Source organism: Callorhinus ursinus, unplaced genomic scaffold, assembly GCF_003265705.2.
Source record: "Callorhinus ursinus isolate GAN/ISIS: 27379988/994484 unplaced genomic scaffold, GSC_fseal_2.0 scaffold11, whole genome shotgun sequence".
NCBI classification, from domain to species: Eukaryota; Metazoa; Chordata; class Mammalia; order Carnivora; family Otariidae; genus Callorhinus; species Callorhinus ursinus.
The window spans coordinates 53,615,325-53,642,103 of NW_027397073.1; the positions used below are offsets into that span (position 1 = coordinate 53,615,325).

General features: G+C 38.1%; 1 protein-coding gene across 5 annotated transcripts in view; it reads right to left on the reverse strand.

Annotated features, from left to right (window-relative positions):
- The window catches only part of DLGAP1 (DLG associated protein 1), a 942,912-nt gene that overhangs the window by 722,279 nt on the left and 193,854 nt on the right, over positions 1 to 26,779 (reverse strand). The gene's annotated exons all lie outside the window — the stretch shown is intronic.

Genomic DNA, 26,779 nt, shown 5'->3' on the forward strand with positions numbered 1-26,779 from the left:
AACTCTATGCCCAATGTGGGACTCGAACCCATAACCCTGAGTTCAAGAGTCACATGCTCCACTGACAAAGCCAGCCAGGCACCCCCCCCTTTTCATTTCTTCTTTGGCCCACTGGTATTTAGAAATGTGTTGTATAATTTCCATACATTTGTGAGTTCCCCAAATCTTTAACTGCTACTGATTTCTAATTTCACTCCATCGAGATCAGAGAACACATTATTTCTATCCTTTAAAAATTACTGAGGTTTGCTTTATGGCCTAGCTTATGGTCTGTCCTGGAAAATGTTCCATTTCCCTTTAACTTTGGAAAGTCAAATAGTTAACATTTCTTATGTAAAATTAAAATTACTTATAGTAATTTAAAACTGATTATCTACTGGGATCTGACTGATAGAGGCTTTGGAATTAAGATCAGGCTGTGTTTATTCAAATTAAAAGGAAACTTTATAAAGTCCAGGTAGACATAGAAAACCCATCCGTGCAGGCTTCCTTTATTTTAAATCAGTGTAGAACCCGGCCATTGTTGCAATTCAATAAAATCTTCATTCTTATGGCTATCACTCAGGAAGCCTCAAGTACAACTGAGTATTTAAACAGAGATCTCAGTGCCTAACAAGCAGAAATGATAAAGCCAGTTCCTAACCATGAACATTCCAAGATAAATTAGATTTCAATGATCATTCAAGATGAACACAACTAAATAATACTTCTGAAATTTAAGACAAATTTCTTCCCCAAAATTTGCATGAAATAGGACTGACTTCTAGTTTGAGCAGTTGGGGAATTCATCTGGAAAGATATAAGAAACTTATCTCTATCTGGTAGCAAATTATAATCAGTATTATAAATTGTGGTTAATAATAATGAGACAGAATCAAAATGCATTTTAAAGTCTTATACCTTTTATTACTTCCATTAACGTATCTGGCCCCCATCATTTCTCTAATGTTTTTGACCACTACTGTCAACTTGCTCATTCCACTCCAATACATGGGCCACATTGCTAAGCAGCCTCCCAACTATCGCCCTGGGTGTTTCCTCTCCCAGGAATGCTCAGAGATCCACTAGGTGAATTTTGTCACTTCCTTCAAACTTTTCTCAAATGTCACCTTTTCAAAGAGGAGTATCTATTAAAAGTCCTATTTAAAATTTCAACCTGTCTCCATATGTGTCCTTACCCCTGGCACTCTTATAAATTATACCTTACTCCAGTAACTTTTCTATATTGCCTAGCATTTATAATTTTCTAACAGACTCTATCATTTACTGGCTTATTATGTTCATTTTTCTCTTTCTCCCCTTGCTAGAATGTAAATCCTAAGGAAGCAGGGATTTTATTTTTTTTTAATTTTTTATTATGTTAATCACCATACATTACATCATTAGTTTTTGATGTAGTGTTCCATGATTCATTGTTTGTGTATAACACCCAGTGCTCCACGCAGAACGTGCCCTCTTTAATACCCATCACCAGGCTAACCCATCCTCCCACCCCCCTTCCCTCTAGAACCTTCAGTTTATTTCTCAGAGTCCACAGTCTCTCATGGTTCGTCTCCGCCTCTGACTCCCCCCCCCTTATTTTTTCCCTTCTGCTATCATCATCATCATCTTCTTCTTCTTCTTAACATATATTGTATTATTTGTTTCAGAGGTACAGATCTGTGATTCAACAGTCTTGCACAATTCACAGCGCTCACCATAGCACATACTCTCCCCAGTGTCTGTCACCCAGCCACCCCATCCCCCCACCCCCCACCACTCCAGCAAACCTCAGTTTGTTTCCTGAGATTAAGAATTCCTCATATCAGTGAGGTCATATGACACATGCCTTTCTCTGATTGCCTTATTTTGCTCAGCGTAACACCCTCCAGTTCCATCCACGTCATTGCAAATGGCAAGATGTCATTCCTTCTGATGGCTGCATAATATTCCATTGTGTGTATAATATTCCATTGTGTGTATATACACACACACACACACACACACACACACACACACCCCACATCTTCTTTATCCATTCATCTGTCGATGGACATCTTGGCTCTTTCCACAGTTTGGCTATTGTGGACATTGCTGCTATAAACATCGGGGTGCATGTACCCCTTCGGATCCCTACATTTGTATCTTTGGGGTAAATACCCAGTAGTGCAATTGCTGGATCGTATGGTAGCTTTATTTTCAACTTTTTGAGGAAACTCCATACTGTTTTCCAGAGCGGCTGCACCAGCTTGCATTCCCACCAACAGTGTGGGAGGGTTCCTGGAAGCAGGGATTTTAGCTCTTCTTTTTCTCTTGAATATCATTAAGTGCCAGAACAGAACTTGGCTCATTCTCACAAGAAATATTTACTGAGCACTCACTACATGCTCCCCAGCGTACTAGCCATATTATTACATTGTATATATATAAAAAAGTACCTATTCTCTCTTCTGGTGGCCTTTGAGTGGGGGAGATGGATATTAATCAAAATTCACCCCTAAGCAACTGTCAATTGAGATACATATATATTCTGAAGGAAAGAAACAGTCCTATGGAAAGGTAACAAAGAAGCAACATCTATATTTGGAGCTAGAATTCATTAGTTAGGAAAGCCTTTGTTCAAATATCAGAAAATTATTCTTGAACTGAGATATGAACTATAAGTAGGAGTATCCAGGGAAAGAGTAAAGGAGAGATTTTACAAGGAAAGAGCATGTGCAAATATCCTGTAGGCTGCAGAAACAGAGAGAGGCGTTCATGTGACTGCAGGAGGGTAGGAAGAACCTGTACAGTCAAGCCCTCGTGTGCTGTATGATGGCTTTGCTCATTATCTAGGACATATTGGAAGCCACTGACAAGGGGTTTCTAGGGAGAGGACGGAAGTAGGGAGGCATGAGAGATATGATCATAATTACTCTATGGTCAGATTATTTTGGCTACAGTTTGAGGAATTTTAATGAGTTCTTGACCTTCTGGGATCAGTTCAAAGTTCGTTTGCATACAGAGGTTAAAATAAACAATGGTATTTTCCCATAGTTAAGAGTATTTCATGATACAAGTACAACATATTTTACAGTATGATTTTACCATAGGTAATTTTCAAATGCTATATATATATTTTTAAATTTTATAGTCAAAGAAACTCGAGTAATGAATATCTGGCACCCTGAATTCTATGTGATACCTTAAACCTAAAAGTCAGACTTAAATAAGAAATTCTGTTCCTATGTATCTGACTTCTGCTATATATATAATATATATATATATTATATATATGCATAAATATAAATATATATGCATTAAAGGAATGTGTGTCAAGTTCATTGTTAAATATGCATGAATATTGGTTCCTGACTCATTTCCTATTTCAATTGCTTGTTAGACTTTAATGAATATAGGTTCTAACTCATGAATACATTTTCTTAGTAACTTGATTCACGCTGATTTTTCCAAAAAAGAGGAAGAGTTGGAATAAAATGTTGTCACCAGAATAGAAGTATTTTTCCCCTTCCCAATGTAGTGGCCTTTTGATCATCTTCCTGTGCATGCAGGTGACACAGAAGATGGGAAAAATAGACATATTCCAACTGGAGATTGTGAGCAGTGGCAGTCCTCATGATCCAATAATGCTATGAGTTTCTTCCATCAGAAAGTACCTTAATAAACACACGGAATTACACGGTGTTATTTAAAACTTGTTTAAAGGGGCACCTGCGTGGCTCAGTCATTAAGTGTCTGCCTTTGGCTCAGGTCCTGATCCCAGGGTCCTGGGATCGGGGTTCTCTGCTCAGCGGGAAGCCTGCTTCTCCCTCTCCCACTCCCCCTGCTTGTGTTCCCTCTCTGTGTCTCTCATTGTCAAATAAATAAATAAAATCTTAAAAAAAATAAAACTTGTTTACAGAACTCTTACATTTTTATCTGCAACCCCATTTCACAAAAGGAGAATTTGTGTGTACTTGTCTGAGTCTATGTGTGTGTATAAGCCAGCATGCACTGTTTAGCTGTAACTCCAGTTCTGATCATTTTAGGATGTCATATGACTTTGAACCCAAGGTGAGTTAGTATTCAGAAAGTAAGAATAGTTTGTGTGGGTTTTATGTGGGGGAAGTTGTATGTCACACGTTTCATGAAGGATATCTAGTAGATTAATACAGGAACCACAGACTGTTTCTTGCATCTTAAAAGGAACCTGCCCAGAAGTAGCTTTGTATTTATATTAAAAAAAATTGTAACTGCACTTGCTATAACTATCTTTTTGGGGGGTGATTTAGTGCTAATTATTTTTTGTGGATCGTTATCACATACTACTGTAACCCAGACAATTTCCAGAGATACCACTGTGATGGAACTCAGCAGGGGTGACACAAAGCTATTGTCTATTCTTGCATTATGTATTTAGGCTGCTGAATTTTTATTTGTCCAAATAGCAAGAATATTGGCATTAAATTCTATTCTTCATGGAGCTTCAGTTTTTGGAAATAGAATTTCTGTCCTCACTCTGCTCCCACCCCCCTAAAAACCTATTTCTCCACCTACTTTATCTTACAAACCTACTGTGGCACAGCCCTTTAATTAGGGGACCTGAGAGTGGAGACAGCTCTGTATTTTGGTGACTTCTGGACATGCTCACACTGATGCAGAAGAGAAAAAAGGCCCTCCCATACTTTTGGCTCTTTATTATTCTTTTGTTGTTGTTGTTTAGTATTTGGTAGTAATATTCTCATCACAGATCTATAGTTTTTAAAATCCGGCATGCTCAGTTAAATATGTATATGGAAGGGTTATTTTTATATTGATATAGAACTTCTCTTCTCAGAATGATCATTTGAAAGAATGCTGTAATCCTCCTAAGCAAACAACAAGAAAACCTTCTATCATCTCTTCTCCCCAAAACAAACAAAAAGTATTCCTTAATGGTCGATGCTGTTGTAAACACCAGTATCCTCTGTCTACCTGCTGGCTCCATCAAGCTCGAATCCTACTGGAAGCAGTCTTTTGTGAAGGCAGTGACATGGTGAGCCATGGTGACATGGGCGACAGGGACACGAACAAGCACTAAAGTAGCAAACAGCAGGATTTAAGTCCTTAACAGTTCTCTACAGCTGTGGAATAACTGAACTTAGGTCACTTACACTGTCTGTGTTTCTTCTTCAATGAAATAGGAATAACAACATTTCACAGGGTAATCTTAATAACATCAGTGAAAATATATATGGATGGAAAACTTTAAACACCCATACATTTTCTGAACATTAGACTAAGAACAAAAGTAGCACTGGCATTTACTAATTTTTATTTGGCCAGGATCCCTTGTCTTGGGTATTTTAGATACAGCGAGTCATGTATTTGTATGGTGATTGCAAGAGGCCGTATTTTTTTATTATGTTATGTTAATCACCATACATTACATCATTAGTTTTTGATGTAGTATTCCATGATTCATTGTTTGTGTATAACACCCAGTGCTCCATTCCGTACGTGCCCTCCTTAATACCCATCACCAGGCTAACCCATCCCCCCACCCCCTCCCCTCTAGAACCCTCATTTTGTTTCTCAGAGTCCATAGTCGCAAGAGCCTGTATTTATTAATTTATTCTTTCCCAGATTTATTGCGATTTAAGTGACATAGGAGACGGTGTAAGTTTAAGGTGTACAGGGTGATGTATATGTTGTGAAATGTCTACCATAACAAGGATAGTGAACATAAGAGGCTGTGAGTATTTAGAGTAAATGTAAGGTAATAGACAAAGGGCCTTCTTATTTGGTGAAGATTACATGGACTTTAAAAATAAAACATTGATTGAATCTTGGTCCTACTGGCCAGAGTGTGTGAGGGATAAAATTCAGACATAACTGTAGGTAAACATATCTTCTGATCTCCTTATAGCTCAACAAACACTTGAGTGCTGATATTTTTAATTAAAAAATGAGTTAAATGTGTTTCACATTCTAAATATTAAAAGGATTCTAAGTATTTTGCTTTTTTCTTAACTAAATATCTCTTATAAAGCAGAAATATTTTTATCAAATTTACGAATATAAAAAAATCATTTTTCAACTGTTTGAAGATTGGTAAAACTTAGCCATATCATCTCAACACCGTGGTTCTCATTAATTATATACATTCATTAACCATGCCAGGTAATTTTATTGATGTTATTTCTTATTACTACCATGAAAATTATCAAGATATACCCATGACTATTTAACCAAAAATTCGATTTATTCATAAAAAGGTCATTATATCATTATTTTTCCAATTTCTTTTCAGTTATCATGAAATAAATTGTCATTTTAAGCTTATTTTCTTGTAGCATTGTGAAAATTTCTCGACATTTACACTGATTTTATCAAATATGGCACTTAGCTTGTGGCTGCTATTTAGCTTCAACATGTAGTTCACATTCCTGATGTTCAATACTTGTATGACAATTTCATTATACAAGTGAGTTTTGAGAATTTTTTTCTCACATGTGTAAGCCCTGCCAACCCTTCAAGGTAAAAATTAATCAACATACAATGTTAACGAATGTCGTTACCCTGGCAATTATTTGCTCATTCATCTTTCCAACAATTATTTATTGAAAAAATCTTATCAGACACTGTTCTTAGTGCTTAGAATACATCAATGAACAAAACAGATAAAATACCTGCCTTCAAGTTCTTGTATGAAACAAATGAAGAAACTGAGGTCTAGCATGAGTAAATTACTTGTTCAAAAGCCTATGACTGGCATATTTTTAAGTATTTACTTCCTGCCTTCAAATCATTGTATACGTAGTTAATGGTAGAGCTGGGCTGAAAATCCATGTTTTCCGTCTTTGGGATGAGGAATATTTCCACAATTCCACACCCTGCCCCTCCACTGCCTACCTCACCATCCCCTCATTGGTTTGTAGTAAGTTTAAACAGTAGTTTATCAAATGTTGGCATTAGACTCTTCTACAGTCTGATAAAAACAATACAATTTTTAGCATTTACAGTGACACATTTCCTTTTGTGATATCTTTCTATGGAGGGGGCTCCATGTGTCTTATCTTCCCAATTATGAAATAAGCAATCATTGTAATTTATAACTTGTGAACCTGACCGTATTGGGCAGAGAATTGGTATGAAATACTCAGTAACTACTTCTGATAAAGAATTCTGAGAAAATGTTTGTACTATTGTTACTAATTCCATCCTTCATGTTCCCCCTACAATCACCTATTTTTCTTTTTATGGCCTTAGCAGAAATATTTCTCTCTAACCCTAAATTATCTTTGGTTAGATCTTGAGATATCCTATAAGAAATACACAAATGATGTTTGCTAATTCTGGAATAAATTCTCTGCCTAAATTTATTCTAGTTTCAGGTTTCATCATTTGAAATTCCCGTAAAGTAATAATATCTTTAGGTGCTAACACATATCTATATTCTATGTCAATGAACTGAAGACAGTTACTTTTGAGATATGTAAAAGTTAGGGAAATGTTAGAGTCTTACAGGTGCATATTTTTTGTTTCTTTGTTTTCAAATATTTTAAAATGTGGTCCATCTACAAAGCTTCCATTGATGCTGGTTATATAATTATAATTAGATTTCATGCACTCCACCTATATACCACTTGTCATTTTATCACTAAGGGGAGAGAATTGAAGCTATTTTTCTGTAAGGTAAATATTCATGGTTTCCTGGAAAACACAAAGTTGAACTCACTTCTCAACTTCCTTCAGCTTACTTACACACATACACAATACATACAAATAAATAGATGTACGTCCTATATTTATGATTCCATGTATCATAGAGATTTTCTCTGAGTGAAACTCCTATAAGGGTAGTGATTTAATAAACCCTAAAAATCATTCTACACTTTATGAGTACTTGAGCCACTAAGAAATGTCTAATGCTTTTTAATAATAATCCACATGATTAGTATCCTTAATTGCTATAAATACGTATGGATAAAAAGAATAAATGCAGCAGATTTTTCTAATGGTGAGACAAAATGTTGAGCTGGTACAGATAAAGTACCTGATGATAAAATGTATTCTAATAAATTAGTCCCTTGTAGAACTGAAAATAATACGTACAAAGCCATAAATTAACTAAATTTGTCAATTTGCATTCCCACCCAATTAAAGTAGCACATCTGCTGTATCATTTCAGAAAATAGTAAAATGTTTTAGACCTATAAAATAGGGTTTGCCATGGAAGGGATTAATGCCATAAAGCATTAGCAAATCCTTAACTAAATTTGCTAAGAAAGGAAAGCCTTGTTAAACTTATGCATTTAAAAAGTAGAAGCAACATTTTCTGTGATCATAGAACAGGGCCAGCAATGAAAGAAAAGAACATGCTTTCCAGCATGCCCCCAAGTTAAAGTTAAATTATATAGACTATGGATAGGATGATAGCAAATAATTACAGGAAATATGTTATACATCAGCAAACACTATAACAACCTGTCTGGACTGTTTTGTCGCAGTTACATCATTTTATAATATTTAGTTTCAAAAATAGTAATGAGCTTGTTCATTGTGTCAACCTTAGCCACACGGGATGGGGAAAATTTGTTTTGATATCAGGTCATGTGGAAAATGATGAAATGAATGGGACTAGCAATAGGAAAGAGCACTGCAGGCTTAGTATTGCTCTATTATATACATGGCTGTCAAAAGAAGCTAATAAAATACTAGGTTGCAGAACTGAGTAGAATAAAGAAATTATAATCTCATGGGTCTTTGCACAATCCTACCCACCTGAGATGTGTGTGTGTGTGTGTATGTGTGTGTGTATATATATATATATACACACACACATACATATATATATATATATATATATATATATATATATATATATTGCTTATTTCTGGGAGTCACTTTTCAAAAGGAACATTGATGAATTGATGTGCTTTCAAAATAAAGAAAAAGGCTCCTGAACTTTGGCAACATGAGTGATAAAGAAAATGAGGATGTTTAATATGTAAAATGAGACAGGGAAATATTTGTGAGATGAGAGCAGAAGGATTACTTATTTTGATTTCCTGAAACCAGTACCAACACCTAAATATATTAGTTGCCACTGATGGGTAAATGGCCTGAAAAATAAATTAAAAAATAAATAATAATGTATGGGGATTGCCAACTGTGGCAAAAATAATTTCATTATGTTTAACTCTACATATCTTTTTCTTTTCTCACAAAAACTTTTGTGCAACGTTAAACGACAGACTCTATGGAAGGCTTTATCAGTGGTAGAGCTTATAAATTTTGAAAAGATAAAGCAGTTTTAAAGTAAAGAATCTTTTCAAACATACTAACCATAATGGAGACAATTAGTAAACAGACTTTGCCAAGAAGTCATCTACATACCTGCACAAGGTTTTAGTCAATGAAGTTGAGTAAGTAAAAAAGTACTATTTCTACCAAATTTTAATTTCAAGCAGAATATAGTCATATCCAAACCAAAGAATCAATATGCTTTTGTCTGATCCAAGAAACCCAGTAGCCAGAGTCCTAACAGGCCAAAAGAATTAAAGTTCAAGGGCTTGAATGTGGAAACAAACACAGATGATCCTCTTGCTAAAGGAAACACATAAAAGAACATATGGATGGGATTCAAATCTTTGGCCACAGGTCATGTCCAGTTAAAGGTCCTATGTGGCCAACCAAGTCAAGAGAAGCCCTTCAGTGTCAGAAGTATAAATGCCATTCTTTGTAGAGGAGGCAGTTTAGATCCATGGGGCTATTGGAGTGATGGATGGCCTCATGGTCTCCAGTAACACTGGTTGTTCTCATCTAAGCCCTGATCATTTGGATATGAAGGACCTGGAGTATGAGTGCTGGACCTAAATGCTCAAGAACATATTAGGGTGAGGGGACATCCTATCAATGCTTTTTCGACATGTAACCCCACACAGTGAAATATTCAGTGCAGTTATTATAGACTTGAAGCTCAGAAATAAATCGAAAGCTCTCGTGTCTGTAGGTATCTTTCTGATCTAGAATCCCGAGAAGAGACTCAAAAGTTAAAAACAGAAGTCTAAAGGAGGAACAGAAGCAAAGAAGCAAACTGAAAAGAAGATACAATGTTGGTGGGAGGATAAGAGAAACTACCTTAACACAATGTTAAGAATATACAGGGCAGTTCTGACAGACTTTAGGGAAAAAGTAACTATGTACATCCTGTTTACTTCTGAAGTAGCGGGGCTGATGGAACTTGATCCTGGACAGAGGGTAAAACCTCCCTACTCAGAGAAAGAAATGTGCACAAAATTGATTAAAAAAAATGATGCTTTGGCCAACCCAGAACACAGTAATTTTATACCTCTTCCTGACAGACACTTAAGGGACAGAGTCTGGACAAAAATGTTGACAACAACAGTTTCAGGATCCATAAGACAAAGTCTTCTGTTTCGTGAGGCAAAACAGTGTTGTATGGCAGAGGAGAAATGGGAGAAATTGAGCAGTTCATCAAAACGAACCAACCAACCTAAAAGCAAGCAAGCAAGCCCAGGTGAGCCTGTTTGAAAGGAAACAGAACACCAGAGGCTGAGCCTTCACTATGAGTAGAAATATGGCAAAAAGGACTACTTTTCAAAGCCTGGACAATTCAAAGCTGTAGTCCCTCAGGGGACAGGCAGTGAAAAACATCAACTAGTATCTCAGTGCAGGCATCGGAAATGATCCCAAAGTTAAGGGGTGTAAGAAGAAGCCACCCCAAGAGACCAGATTCTTGGGCTCCCAGAATTCAGGGCAGAAAGAACAGTTTGCTGTGGGCACAGACTGAAAATTGCTGTAGGATCTTTCAGCGATGGGATGAGACAGAAGAGCAGGATTCGGAGATGCACACCTCAGTCGCTCATTTAGAAATATTTAAAATAGGTCAGTGAGCATCACTATTTGTGATGTTAAGGATATAGGAAAGAACGAAGCCTACAGAAAACTTGGCCTTTATAGGACTTACATTCTAGGGAAGGTGACAGAAAATAAGCAAGATAAATTCTATTCTCCTTGGATTGTTCTCATATAACATTTTATGTAAGCTGGAAAGAAAGGCATTACTGAAAAGAAGTGCTACTCTACTTGGTAAAACATTACATTTCATCCTACCAAAGTCAGGCTTTCCAAATACAATGGCTTGACCTACTGTCTCTATTCTTGTAACAAAGAAAGAGGAATGGTGACCATTTCAAATCTTGCAAAAAATATTTCTATTCATTCATTTTTATATACTAGGTACTAGGTTGTTACTGTATCTATATACCAGGTAGTATTGATATACGACATGTGCACAATTTCTAAAATCGATGGAGAAATACATATTATGAAAAACTGAAATGAAAAAGTATTCTGTAGGTGAAATTTATAGAATGTAAGTGTAAAACTTGATTTTTAGTTGAGATAATCTATGGAATCTAACCACTGAGCCCTTCTTTCTTAGCGAAACACAGTATCTATGGAGATCAAAAGCACAGGCAGGAACTAACCTAGTGGGCAACTCCCTTGAGCCTCATCACAGTGTGTAGGAATGAAGTTCATCCCTCTTGAACTTCTTAGAATTTACTGAAGTCAGCTGGTCTAGGTAACACCTTTAGGTTTTCCAAGCGTGAAGATGTAAATTGCAAATTAAAATCCAAGAAAAGTAAAACAAACAGAAAGCCGTTACTTGAGCTGTTAACCTTAAAAATCTGGGTGATTACTGATTAACATTCCTAATCCCATAATTTTTAAAGATTGTATTTATTTATTTGAGGGAAAAAATGCACGAGTGGGGGGGGAGTGGCAGAGGGAGAGGCCACCTCCCCACTGAGCAGACAGCCCAAGCTGAGATTCGATCCCAGGACCCCAGGACCATGACCTGAGCCCAAGGTAGATGCTTAACAGACTGAGCCACCCAGGTGCCCCTCCCCCATAAATTTTTTACCATAAAAAATGAATATCAAAAGGGAAGGGACAAGTGAAAATTTCTAAGGAAACATGAAAAGAAAACCACATATGTGGTCTATCTTACTGTTTGATCTATGATGTACTTTTTATGGCCCTAAAATAGCCATACGAGGAGTTGTCAGCATGTCCTGATATTTCTTATTTGTTAATAACACAATGAACATTTGAAAAGAGAAACTAAAATACAGTTGTATATTATTAATCTTTTTAAAAAATCAAAAGCATAGTAAGTGGAGGAATAGGAAGATGTGGGAATCAAGGTTTCATTTTAAAACAAATATTTGCTCTGAGCCCAAGCCAAGATGTCAGACTTTGAAAATACAAGGAATCTAATTTGAATATTTACATTATGTGTGATGGCAGTGATGAGGATATCTGGGCTTCCTGCCCTCTGTCCAGTTCAGACAGATAATATAAATGGAAATTGAAATACAGACTGAGAAGATGCCAAGGCTCATCAGAAGGAAGGAAAGGTCTTTATACAACTAACTACAGAGCTGCTCCCATTTCTCTGGTTTTGTCCAGGGGAGGGGTGACCCTGGGAGACTAGGACTTCTTCTGCTTGGTATTATGCATGTAAGTGTGGTCCTTATCATAAGAGACTATTAAATATTTATTTAGGCACATTGTTTAGAACTTTCCACAACCAGATGACCCAGTGATCCAAAACTAAAAACTAGCTTTCCAAATTCCAGTTATTATGTATATATAGGTGTTACTACATATTTTTCTTAAAAATCTTTCAATTATTTCATATACAATCATAATTAATGCCACCAATAGATTTCAGTTATTACAATAAAGTAGGTATAGTTCTATCTACCATCAGAACCACAAATATGGTGCAATATAATACTGCAGGTCTCACTGAGTTTATTATTGAAATCTCACCCGGCAAAGGAAGCCTAATAAGGTACTAGCCCTATACACACAGAAATTTAATGAATATTGGTAATTGTAGATCTGAGAAAAATCATGAGGCATTGACCTTGAAGGAAAAGGACCACAAAAGCAAAATGGTTCAAATTGCATAAAAATAAAATTAGAAAATATTTTGTCAAAGCTGCCTCTAGCTAGTAGTTCCCAAATTGGGGCTGTACATTAGAATCACTTGGAGCACTGTTTTATTATGATTATGATTGATTATGATTATGATTAATTTGAGAGAGAGAGAGGGGGGCGGATTGAGAGAACAAGTGGGAGGAGGGGCTGAGGGAGAAGGAGACCCCCGCAGAGCAGGGAGCCCGATGCGGGACTTGATCCCAGGACCCTGGGATCATGACCTGAGTCGAAGGTAGATGCTTAACTGACTCAGCCATCCAGGCACTGCTTGGGGTACTGTTTAAAAGACATTTGTCAGAGTCTCACATACAGACTGATTAAGTAGGTGACAAATATTTTTACCAGAATCACAACAATATACAGAAATCACTGCTAGATGGTTTCCATCTAAAACATTATAAACAGTTTTTTTCAATGTGTTTTCTGTCATTAATAAACTCAATGTTCAAAGCTGAATAGCTAAAGTAACGTGGAGTTGTCCTTAAGCAGATCTAGCAACCATAAAAATGGATCAGAGTAATGAGAAACTGATCCTGCTCATGGAAATCCATTTTTCCACATTTCTAATTTTTTTGAATTATATAAACAATACATGGCTGGTTTTGGAAAACAGAAATAAAAGCAAGAAGTCTAAATCATCATCCATTATCAAAATGTTCAGTGATTGTTAATGCTGTGAAAGTATTCTTTTTAATGTTTGAATATATATATACTTATTTTAAAACAGATCGATCATTAAACTGTATTCTAGTGAGTTTTTTTATGTAGCAACATATGATCATTTTGCATGTTGTTAAATGATGTCTTATTACATTTCATGATTTTCATCTACTATCATACAATTTCTTGTTTCTTATTGTTTAAACAAATTAGAAGAAAATATCCATTATAAATACTGCTCCTTGATTAGGTCCTTAGGATAATTTTTTCCCTACATCTTTTAATATATTTTCCAAAAATGGGCTTAGAGGTTAAACACACACACACACACACACACACACACACACACACACACACATCTATATTACATCTTGCATGTAAAAATTAGGCCAAATAGAATTTCAAGGACAATTTTTCTACCCCAGTGGGAACTAGAGGTCACAGAAGGGAGAAACAGGCTAGAAAGATGGTGTGGAATGGCATGACATGGATCGAACACCTTGCAGAAGAGGCTTAGGGCTGCTTGGCAGCACCAGCTGATCCCCGTGCTCATGTTCCTAGCGAGTGCCAACAGCATGAGTGAGCACAAAGCTGCTGCAGCCCACTGCAAATTTCCGAGTATGGGATATACCCTTGCAAATCCCTAATATTACTACTTGGTCAATTGGATAAAGCTGTGATTACAGTATACACAGTATTATTCCAAAGAACAAAGGAAAAAGGAGAGAGAACCCAAGGCGTGTCATGATGCTGTTGAAGGATGAAGTTCATTATGATTCTAATATTCAGAAGATACTACAGAAGTCTTCTCTCTCTGCATAGTGCAAGATAGTCAAACAAATGTGCAAAGGTAGAGACTGGCTCCAATTATGAAGCACGCAATTTTTACATACATGCCAGGCAGGAATACAGAAAACATTACCTGCAATAATAACCTCTGAAAAATGTCAGTGATAAGAGTCAACTCTGACTCAGAAACACATCTCCTAATTTCTAGGTGAAGGAATAGGTAAAGTCTAGTCTCTATGTTAAATTCAATTATATCAAAAGAGATCATAGTTGCAATGACTAGAGTAAGAACACTGCTGTTGGCAAAATCAGATTAAACCATGCTTCAAAACAATACTGACTCATTTAAAAGTAGAGTGACCTCGGGGGCGGAGCAAGATGGCGGAGGAGTAGGAGACCTGGATTTCATCTGGTCTTGGTAATTCAGCTGAATAGGGATCAAACCACTCTGAACACCTACGAACTCAACAGGAGATCGAAGATAAGAAGAGTAACAACTCTCTGAACAGAAAAGCAACCACTTTCCGGAAGGTAGGACGTGCGGAGAAGTGAATCCGAGGCGATATTTGGGAGGATAGACGGAGGGGGAGGGGGCCTCCGTCAGCCGCTTCTGGCAAGTGATAGAGCCGCGGAGCACAAAATCGGACCTTTTAGAAGTCGGCTCCGTGGAGGGACATCGGTCCAGTGGCTAAGCGGGGGTCGAACCCTCGTGGGACAGTGTGGTCTCAGGACCCTCGGGGTCACAGAAAGACCAGGGGTGCCTGAGTGCCACAGAGCTCCCAGGTATCGGAGCAGGGAAACCGGCTGCAGAGAAGGAGCCGAGGCGCGGGCTCTCAGCTCGGGGTTCCCATAAACTGTGATCTGCGGCCCAATAGGGCCACTGCTCCTCCAGCAGGGACTCAACAAGCGGCAGAGCCGGGGAGACTCCCCTCCCTCCCCTGGGAGGAGCGGCACGGAAGTGCACTGTGGGGATCTGCTGGGCTTGGAGACTCCACACGGGGTCGGGTGCCAGACATAGAAACGCTCGGTCACAGGCCGGGTGAGCACGGAGTGCGGCCAGAGACCGGGGAGACGGGAGTGACTGCTTTTCTCTGGGGGCGCACTGAGGAGCGGGGCCCCGAGTTCTCAGGTCCTCCGGGCGGAGATTGGGAGGCCACCATTTTCACCCTGGTCCTCCAAAGCTGTACCGAGAGCTTTCAGGGAACAAAAGCTCCTGAGAGCAAACCCAAGCAGCTTGCTTAGCCCAGACTCACAAAGGCGGGGCAATTCAGCCTCCGGCAAAGACATTTGGGAACCACGGCAACTGGCCCCTCCCCCAGAAGATCAGCAGGAACAGCCAGCAAGCCAAGACCAAGTTTACCGATCAAGGAGAAGGGGAGAACTCCAGTGCTAGGGGAATACTGCACATAGAATTCATGGCTTTTTTACCATGATTCATTAGTTTTTCAAAGTTAATTTTTTTAACTGTTTTTTTTTTGAATTTTTCTTTTTCCCTTTTTCAACCAACATCTTATCAATCCCTTTTTTAAAAAAACATTTTTTACTTTTCCTTTTTAGAGTCATATTTTTATCCCTTCATAGTAGTTACCCTTATTTTTGGCATATATATATAGGTTGTTCTCTCTTTAAAATTTTGAGATACAGTTTCTTCTAACAGATCAAAATATAACCTAAATCACTAGTGTACGGCTTTGTTCTAGTCTCCTGCCTGATCACATTCTCTCCCTTTTTTTTTCTTTTCTCTTTTTATTTTTTAAAATCTTCTTTCTTTCTAAAAACAACTTCTTATCAATTCCATTTATAAAATCTTTTATAATTTTCATCTTTACAGTCATCTTCCACCCCTTCATTGTATCAACCCTTATTTTGTACATATATAAGTCTTTCTTCCTTTAAAATTTTAGCAGGCACTTTCTTCTAACAGACCAAAATACGCCCAAAATCTAGTGTGCAGCACTGATCTATGCACTAGCCTGATCATATTTGATCATATTCTGTTTTTTTTTTTGTTCGGTTTTTGTTTTTATTTTTTCTTTTTCCTTTTTTTTCCCTCTTTCTTCTTTCTTTCCCTTTCTTGTCTCCTGGTTTCAGGACTTTTCTGATTTGTATAGAGAATATTTGCTGGAGACGTTGTTAACCTGTTAGCATTCTGTTCTCTCATTCATCTATTCTCCTCTGGACAAAATGACAACACAAAAAAAATCACCTCAGCAAAAAGAACAAGAGGTAGTACCGTCAGCCAGGGACCTACTCAGTACGGACATTAGTACGATGTTGGACCTAGAGTTCAGAATCATGACTTTAAAGATACTAGCTGGGATTGAAAAAAGTGTGGATGTTATTAGAGAAACCCTTTCTGGAGAAATAAAAGAACTCAAATCTAACCAAGTCGAAATCAAAAAGGCTATTAATGAGGTGCAATAAAAAATGGGGGCACTAACTGCTAGGATAAATGAGGCAGAAGAGAGAATCAGTGATATAGAAGACCAAATGATGGAAAATAGAGAGGCTGAGAAAAAGAGAGATAAACAACTACAGGATCACGAGGGCAGAATTCGAGAGATTAGTCATACCATAAGACGAAAAACATTAGAATAATTGGGATCCCAGAAGAAGAAAAAGAGAGAGAGGGGGGCAGAAGGTATATTGGAGCAAATTATAGCAGAGAACTTCCCTAACGTGGGGAAAAAAACAGGCATCAAAATCCAGGAGGCACAGAGAACCCCTTTCAAAATCAATAAAAATAGGTCAACACCCTGGCATCTAATAGTAAAACTTACGAGTCTCAGAGACAAAGAGAAAATCCTGAAAGCAGCTCGGGAGAAGAGATATGTAACCTACGATGGTAGAAACATTAGATTGGCAACAGACCTATCCACAGAGACCTGGCAGGCCAGAAAGGACTGGCATGATATCTTCAGAGCACTAAACGAGAAAAATATGCAGCCAAGAATACTATATCCAGCTAGGAAATAGAAGGAGAGATAAAAAGCTTCCAGGACAAACAAAAACTAAAGGAATTTGCAAACATGAAACCAGCCCTACAAGAAATATTGAAAGGGGTCCTCTAAGCAAAAAGAGAGCCTAAAAGCAGCACAGATCAGAAAGGAACAGAGACAATATACAGTAACAGTCACTTTACAGGCAATACAATGGCACTAAATTCATACCTTTCAATAGTTACCCTGAATGTAAATGGGCTAAATGCCCCAATCAAAAGACACAGGCTATCAGATTGCATTAAAAAACAAGACCCATCTATATGCTGTCTGCAAGAGACTCATTTTAGACCCAATGGCACCCCCACATTGAAAGTGAGGGGGTGGAAAACCATTTACCATGCTAATGGACACCAAAAGAAAGCTGGGGTGGCAATCCTTCTATCAGACAAATTAGATTTTAAAACAAAGTCTGCAATAAGAGATGAGGAAGGACACTATATCCTACTTAAAGGGTCTATCCAACAAGAAGATCTAACAATTGTAAATATCTATGCCCCGAACATGGGAGCAGCCAATTATATAAGGCAATTAATAACAAAAGCAAAGAAACACATTGACAACAATACAATAATAGTGGGGGACTTTAACACCTCCCTGACTGAAATGGACAGATCATCTAAGCAAAAGATTAACAAGGAAATAAAGACTTTAAATGACACACTGGACCAAATGGACTTTACAGACATATTCAGAACATTCCATCCCAAAGGAGCGGAATACACATTCTTCTCTAGTGCCCATGGAACATTCTCTAGAATTGATCACATCCTAGGTCACAAATCAGGTCTCAACCAGTACCAAAAGATTGGGATTATTCCCTGCATATTTTCAGACCACGATGCTTTGAAACTAAAACTCAATCACAAGTGGAAAGTTGGAAAGAACTCAAATCCATGGAGGCTATAGAGCATCCTACTAAAGGATGAATGGGTCAACCAGGAAATTAAAGAAGAATTTAAAAAATTCATGGAAACCAATGAAAATGAAAACACAACTGTCCAAAATCTTTGGGATACAGCAAAGCCAGTCCTGAGAGGAAAGTATATAGCAATACAAGCCTTTCTCAAGAAACAAGAAAGGTCTTGGGCGCCTGGGTGGCTCAGTCGGTTAAGCCACTGCGTTCGGCTCAGGTCATGATCCTGGAGTCCCGGGTTCGAGTCCCGCATCGGGCTCCCTGCTCGGCGGGGAGTCTGCTTCTCCCTCTACCCTCCCCTCTCTCATGTTCTCTCTCTCAATCTCATTCTCTCTCTCAAATAAATAAAGAAATCTTTAAAAAAGAAAAGAAACAAGAAAGGTCTCAAATACACAACCTAACCCTACACCTAAAGGAGCTAGAGAAAAAACAGCACATAAAGCCTAAACCTAGCAGGAGAAGAGAAATAATAAAGATCAGAGCAGAAATCATTGAAATAGAAACCAAAAGAACAGTAGAACAGATCAACGAAACTAGGAGCTGGTTCTTTGAAAGAATTAACAAGATGGATAAACCCCTGGCCAGACTTATCAAAAAGAAAAGAGAAATGACCCAAATCAACAAAATCATGAATGAAAGAGGAGCAATCACAACCAATACCAAAGAAATACAAACAATTATAAGAACATAGTATGAGCAACTGTATGCCAGCAAATTAGATAACCTAGAAGAAATGGGTGCATTCCTAGAGATGTATCAACGACCAAAATTGAACCAGGAAGAAATAGAAAACCTGAACAGACCTATAACCACTAAGGAAATTGAAGCAGTCATCAAAAATCTCCCAACAAACAAAAGCCCAGGGCCAGATGGCTTCCCAGGGGAATTCTATCAGACATTTCAAGAAGAATTAATACCTATTCTCCTGAAATGTTCCAAAAAATAGAAATGGAAGGAAAACTTCCAAACTCATTTTATGAGGCCACCATTACCTTGATCCCCAAACCAGACAAAGACCCCATCAAAAAGGAGAATTACAGACCAATATCCTTCATGAACATGGATGCAAAAATTCTCACCAAAATACTAGCCAATAGGAGCCAACAGTACATTAAAAGGATTATTCACCATGACCAAGTGGGATTTATCCCTGGGCTGCAAGGTTGGTTCAACATCCGCAAATCAGTCAACGTGATACAATACATTAACAAAAGAAAGAACAAGAATCATATGATCCTCTCAATAGATGCAGAGAAAGCATTTGACAAAGTACAGCATCCTTTCTTGATCAAAACTCTTCAGAGTATAGGGATAGAGGGTACATACCTCAATATCATAAAAGCCAGCTATGACAAACCTACAGCGAATATCATTCTCAATGGGGAAAAGCTGAGAGCTTTTTCCCTAAGGTCAGGAACGCGGCAGGGATGTCCACTCTCACCACTGCTATTCAACATAGTATTAGAAGTCCTAGCCACAGCAATCAGACAACAAAAAGAAATCAAAGGCATCCAAATCGGCAAAGAAGAAGTCAAATTCTCACTCTTTGCGGATGATATGATACTGTGTGTGGAAAACCCAAAAAACTCCACCCAAAACTGCTAGAACTCATACAGGAAATCAGTACAGTGGCAGGATATAAAATCAATGCACAGAAATCAGTGGCATTCCTATACACCAACAACAAGACAGAAGAGAGGCAAATCAAGGAGTCGATCCCATTTACAATTGCACCAAAACCCATAAGATACCTAGGAATAAATTTAACCAAAGAGGCAAAGGATCTGTACTCAGAAAAGAATAAAATACTCATGAAAGAAATTGAAGAAGACAAAAAATGAAAAAAACGTTCCATGCACATGGATTGGAAGAACAAACATTGTGAAGATGTCAATGCTACCTAGAGCAATCTATACATTCAGTGCAATCCCCATCAAAATACCATCCGCTTTTTTCAAAGAAATGGAACAAATAATCCTAAAATTTGTATGGAACCAGAAGAGACCCCGAATAGCCAGAGGAATATTGAAAAAGAAAAGCAAAACTGGCGGCATCACAATTCCGGACTTCCAGCTCTATTACAAAGCTGTCATCATCAAGACAGTATGGTACTGGCACAAAAACAGACACATAGATCAATGGAACAGAATCGAGAGCCCAGAAATCGACCCTCAACTCTATGGTCAACTAATCTTTGGCAAAGCAGGAAAGAATGTTCAATGGAAAAAAGACAGTCTCTTTAAGAAATGGTGTTGGGAAAATTGGAGAACCACATGCAGAAGAAACCGGACCATTTCCTCACACCACACACAAAAATAGACTCCAAATGGTTGAAAGACCTAAACGTGAGACAGGAGTCCATCAAAATTCTAAAGGAGAACACAGGTAGCAACCTCTTCGATCTCAGCCGCAGCAACTTCTTCCTAGAAACATCGCCAAGGGCAAGGGAAGCAAGGGCAAAAATGAACTATTGGGATTTCATCAAGATCAAAAGCTTTTGCACAGCAAAGGAAACAGTCAACAAAACCAAAAGACAACCGACAGAATGGGAGAAAATATTTTCAAATGACATATCAGATAAAGGGCTAGTATCCAAAATCTCTAAAGAACTTATCAAACTCAACGCCCAAAGAACAAATGATCCAATAAAGAAATAGGCAGAAGACATGAATAGGCATTTTTCCAAAGACGACATCCAAATGGCCAACAGACACATGAAAAAGTGCTCAACATCGCTCGGCATCAGGGAAATCCAAATCAAAACCTCAATGAGATACCACCTCACACCAGTCAGAATGGCTAAAATTAACAAGTCAGGAAATGACAGATATTGGCGGGGATGCGGAGAAAGGGGAACCTCCTACACTCTTGGTGGGAATACAAGCTGGTGTAACCACTCTGGAAAACCGTATGGAGGTTCCTCAAACAGTTGAAAATAGAGCTACCATATGATCCAGCAATTGCACTACTGGGTATTTACCCCAAAGATACAAATGTAGGGATCCGAAGGGGTACGTGTACCCCAATGTTTATAGCAGCAATGTCCACAATAGCCAAACTGTGGAAAGAGCCAAGATGTCCATCGACAGATGAATGGATAAAGAAGAAGTGGTATATATACAGAATGGAATATTATGCCGCCATCAAAAGGAATGAGATCTTGCCATTTGCAACGACGTGGAATGAACTGGAGGGTGTTATGCTGAGTGAAATAAGTCAATCAGAGAAAGACATGTATTATATGACCTCACTGATATGAGGAATTCTTAATCTCAGGAAACAAACTGAGTCTTGCTGGAGTGGTGGGGGGTGGGCGGGATGGGGTGGTTGGGTGATAGACATTGGGGAGGGTATGTGCTACGGTGAGCGCTGTGAATTGTACAAGACTGATGAATCACAGATCCGTACTTCTGAAACAAATAATGCAATATATATTAAGAAAAAGAAAAGAAGATAGCAGGCGGGAAGAATGAAGGGGAGTAAGTCGGAGGGGGAGACGAACCATTAGAGATGATGGACTCTGAAAAACAAACTGAGGGTTCTAGAGAGGAGCGGGGTCGGGGATGGGTTAGCCTGGTGATGGGTATTAAAGAGGGCACATTCTGCGTGGAGCACTGGGTGTTATGCACAAACAATGAATCATGGAAAACTACATGTATGGTGATTAACATAACAATAAAAAATTATTAAAAAAAAAGTAGAGTGACCTCTTACAGGATTCTGCATGCAAATACAAAACAATTAGAATATCACAGGATACCAAACTCTCTAGACCACATGTCACTAGTAATACTCATTTTTTCCCCCGATATGTACAAGACCATTTGGCATTTGTTAGAGAGGTTATGTTTGCATGTGTTTTACTGAATACTAAAATCAATATCATTATGACAAAAACACTTCATGTCAGAGAAACCCGTATTGTTTTTAAAAGCATTTCAATATTTTTCTGCAGCCCATTTACAGCCCCCTCGACCCTCCACCCTGACTCCCTACAGAGGAGAAAATTCAAAGCTTTAAGAATAAGATGGATCACTTTAAAATAATACATTCCCACTTCACTTCCTAAATTTAATCCATGTCTAAAGGACTTTCCTACATTCCCAGGAAAGAGCAGACTGAAAACTTAATGCAGAAAAGTTTTTACTAGAGTGGGTGAAACTGCAGAACTTTGAGTCCATTTTCAAAGACAAATCAAATACAAACTTATTTAAAGCCTAACCCACTTTAGGAATACATATTGAAGAAAATCACCATTTACTTAAAAATGATATACTTATACCCCTTTTGTACCAACTGTCGAAAATCAGAGAAAATCAGATGCATGAGGCATTCTCTCAGATTACAGAATAATTTAATTTTGGGGGCATGGCAAAAAAAGTATGTCTTGGTATCTTCCATTTCTTTACTTGGTATTTTCTACTTCTTTGACCCCATCCCGTTTCCTCCCATTTTCAAATACAAGCAAATCAGTGAATTATCAATTCTAAGGGTGTAAATTGAGCCAAACACTGGTATCTCAAATCCATAATTTTTTATCATTTGGGACATGCTTTTGTTTTTCACTGGTGAATCAAGAACCTTCTCTGGCATGACATTCAAAGACTCTGGCATCAATTTATTCTAAATAATTTTCCCCACCTCACTTCCTGCTCATCCTTTGAAAAAGAGCCTATTTTCTAATCAGGCCAAACTGCATTCTTCCTAGACGAGCCATACTTGTTAGGTTATATTCCCAACTAAAATGTGTCTAGAAGACACAGCTCCAATGTCCCAACCTCCCTGATGGCATCCCTGTTTACACAGGATAAGAGTCAGGGTTTTGTGTGAAGACCACACATGTCCTCTGTGATCTTTCAAAGCTGGGTGTAAGGAGTGAACGAGACGAGGCATGTGTAGAATCCAACATTGTGCAGATATTAAAACATTTCCATTTCTGTACTCCTCCGCCACTGTTGTTCCAAAGGAATCTATGTTCACTGGAATGACAAGCATTTACTGCACTGTAATGTGGCTATCTGGTTATACATTTGGCTTTCCCTGTAGACTAATGGTGGCCTCAGTGACTGATCTTAGGTGGGTCTCAATAAACATTTGTTGCATTGCATTGTATTGTGTCTCCAGAATAGAGATTGTCTCTTATTCCCCAGAGCACAATGTCTAGCATTTAGTAGTAATAGATAGGGTAGATATCCAGAGGATTGATTTTTTTTAATCAGTGTGCAAGGGTGGGGACAGAATAATAGGATAGATAGATAATAGATACAGAGAGAAAGAAAGAGAAAGAAAGAAAGAAAGAAAGAAAGAAAGAAAGAAAGAAAGAAAGAAAGAAAGAAAGGAGATAATGCCTGTATGAGCTGGTACCCACTTCATCTGGCTCTGTCACTTACTAGCTGTACGACCTGAGGCAAATTACATACACTCTCTAATCTTCTATTGCATCATCTGGGATAAAAAAGGTATCATGCTCTTAGGACTACTCATAAAATCAAAGAAAGGTAGGTGAGGTGCTTAAGCAAGTGCCTGAAACACAAGTTGTTGTTTGAAAAATGTTATTTTCATCATATAGTGCTAAGAGTCCTCCGCCTGGACTCCTTAAGAAAAGCTATTAATTGTGCTTAAAGATGCTAATGATTAAAGTAAGAAGAGAGTCAGTTAAGCCAGTACTGAGTGCTTACTATGGGTCCATCATCCGTTAACTCACTTATATTGTATAATTTAGCAAGGAAAAATAAGTTAAAATAGTATAATAACAGTCTTAGATTAATCAGGGAGAAAGAAAAAAAATACTGAGATTCCCACTTTATTATCCAGGCTCTTACCAAATAGGCAATACTCAAGCCAACTTCTCTGAAGACAGTCATGCATTATGACCCAGTCCCCCCATGTCTGGATTTTCCTAGACTTTGCTTTATCATTTCCTTTACTTTTCTAGTCAACCATGAAGTCACTGAGGACAGAGATTGTGTCAGTCACCTTGCTAGCTCTCCTACCCTAAAAGTGGAGTGCGTGCACACACACACACACACACACACACACAGAACACACAAATGTAGAGAAGGTGATAAACTTCCTCCACGTGAAGGTGGGGAGGGCACAGTAGATTAAGGGAAAGGACAGCCTCTGAAACGCTAGCAATGAGCAGATGAATCAGACCACCCAAACAGAATGCAGGCACAGAGTTACACGTTCTCTGATACAATTTGTTGCATTCCTAAAATCTGTAATTTGGTTAGTTCATCTTCCTTTAATCTTGCATCATTTTATAGCTTCATTCCAGTTTCCTTCTCTCCTCAAGCCTGCAGTTAATGCCACTTTCCGCTTGGATGCCTTAATTCATAGCTCTGTAATGTCTGCATTCTCTGCTGGATGAAACATTTTGTGTTCCAAAGCAATTCTTTACCTCTACATATTGGCAACCTCAGCTTCCAGAGCTTCAACAAACACCTGGAACGGCCTTCCTGAGGCCAGGCTATCACCACTGGAAACCCTAGTTTCCTATCTTCTCCCATCACCTGGGAGCTAATTGGTAGAACAGGTGGCATCGATTCTAGCAGCTCTCCTATACCTGGTGAAGCAGCTGTTTCCTGCTCAGAGGATGGATTTAAACTTCCACCATCTTTAATCACCAAACAGCACTTCACCATAAATGGTGCAATATCTGAAGTTTTCTTCCTGGTAATGACACTCGTACTTCGCCTGACTTGGGCATGGAACAGGCCTGTGCATTTCTTCGGATTACAGGTGATACCTGTACAGGGGACGCAGGGCATACCTGATAACTTTTACAATTTGTGAACACCTGTTATGGAGTAGGTGCTATACAAAGCATTAAATATTATTTTTATCTTCTAGCAATAGAATAAGGAAAGCGTGCCAACTTTCTAAGTGAGGAAACAGGCTTGGAGAGGTTAAGTATGGGTTAGCATCCAGGTAAGATGTTAACAAGGAGTAAAGAAGAGAATCCATGTACGTGAATCCAACTGTGACAACCCCTTCTCTTTCCACCATGCAGCCTTGTGATCTGAAGGAAATGCACCTATGCCTATTAGTGCCAAGGAAGCCCTGGGCCATGGGCAAAAAGTTACTGAAGTATAATATACATACGGGAAAATTAAATTCTTATTGTTAAAGCTTATGTACGAAGAGAAAAATGAAAAAGGCATTTAGTTGGAAATGTAAAATAGCTGTCATTTTAGCATATCCTCTAAACCCATCATTGAAAAACAATGATCACTGGTTATTTTCACATTTCCATAGGATCCCCAGCCTTCTGAGCAGATTGCTGGAAGGGTCTTTGCATAACAGACAGCCTTAGAAGCTAGACACAGTGGCTCCATTAGATTAGAGAGCACTGGAGGGATGTGGAGACCAAGCCATCTCCTTCCTAATTTCCTGGAAGAGATTTGCTTACATTCCAGGATAATGGAGGGAAGAGGGATGTGTAGCAGCCAATGAAAGCTTAGAGTCTCCTAATCTTGGTGTTTCTCTCTTATTATGCAAATCTACTGCAAAGGCAGGTAAACATCTGGCCTTATAGCATCTTCCTGTGGAGCGTGGGGCATGGGAAACAGGAACCAGAGCAAAGATAGATCTCTGGCTGAAGCTTTCATGCAAACCATGCATCTCTAACCCAGAATCTAGTGTCCTCTTTTAGTATATGTGCAATAAAACTGTCAGGCTAACTTGCTTGCTTGCAAGCAAGGTAATTTGAGCGCCTTCCTAGTTTCAGAATACCAGAGGTTCTCAAAGTGGTTTCCTCGACCAGCTGCCTTAGCGCCACCTGGGAACTTGTTAGAGAAGCAAATTATTGGGTGTCAGTCAGCCCAGATCTACTGAATCAGCAATGCTAGGGCTGGAGCTCAGCAATTTACTCTTTAATAAGCCTTTTGGGTAAAACTAAATAAAATTTATGAATCACTGAAACATACTTTACTTCTAGTTATGATCATTCCATTTGGCAGTGTCTTACTAACAAATTCATTTTTAAAAGAACACCCAACAGATCTATCTCTAAAACATTTTGGAATTCTTAGAAGAAATCATTCCTATGTGTTTTTAGTTTTTATTATTCTTTTTTTATATTTTATATATATTTATTTTTATCATTATTTTGTACTCTAATGTAGTACAAACTCTACATTCATGACCATGATTTAGCACTACTCAGAAGAGTTTCCTCAACTATAAATATCACTTAATTGATACAAAGTTAATAATATACACTGAGCATCTATGAAAATGAAAATCATATTTTGTCATATTGTCTTTAAGTTGAAATGTCTTGCTTTTAAAAAGATAATTATTAACTTTTTAGTTGTGATTAATCATAAAAAATACTCAGAGTATATTAAAAAAGAATGAAAAAATTAAAAACTATTAACATCTGTATTCTTTCAGAATGTTTTTACTTAAAGTTACTTTAGGATAATATCAG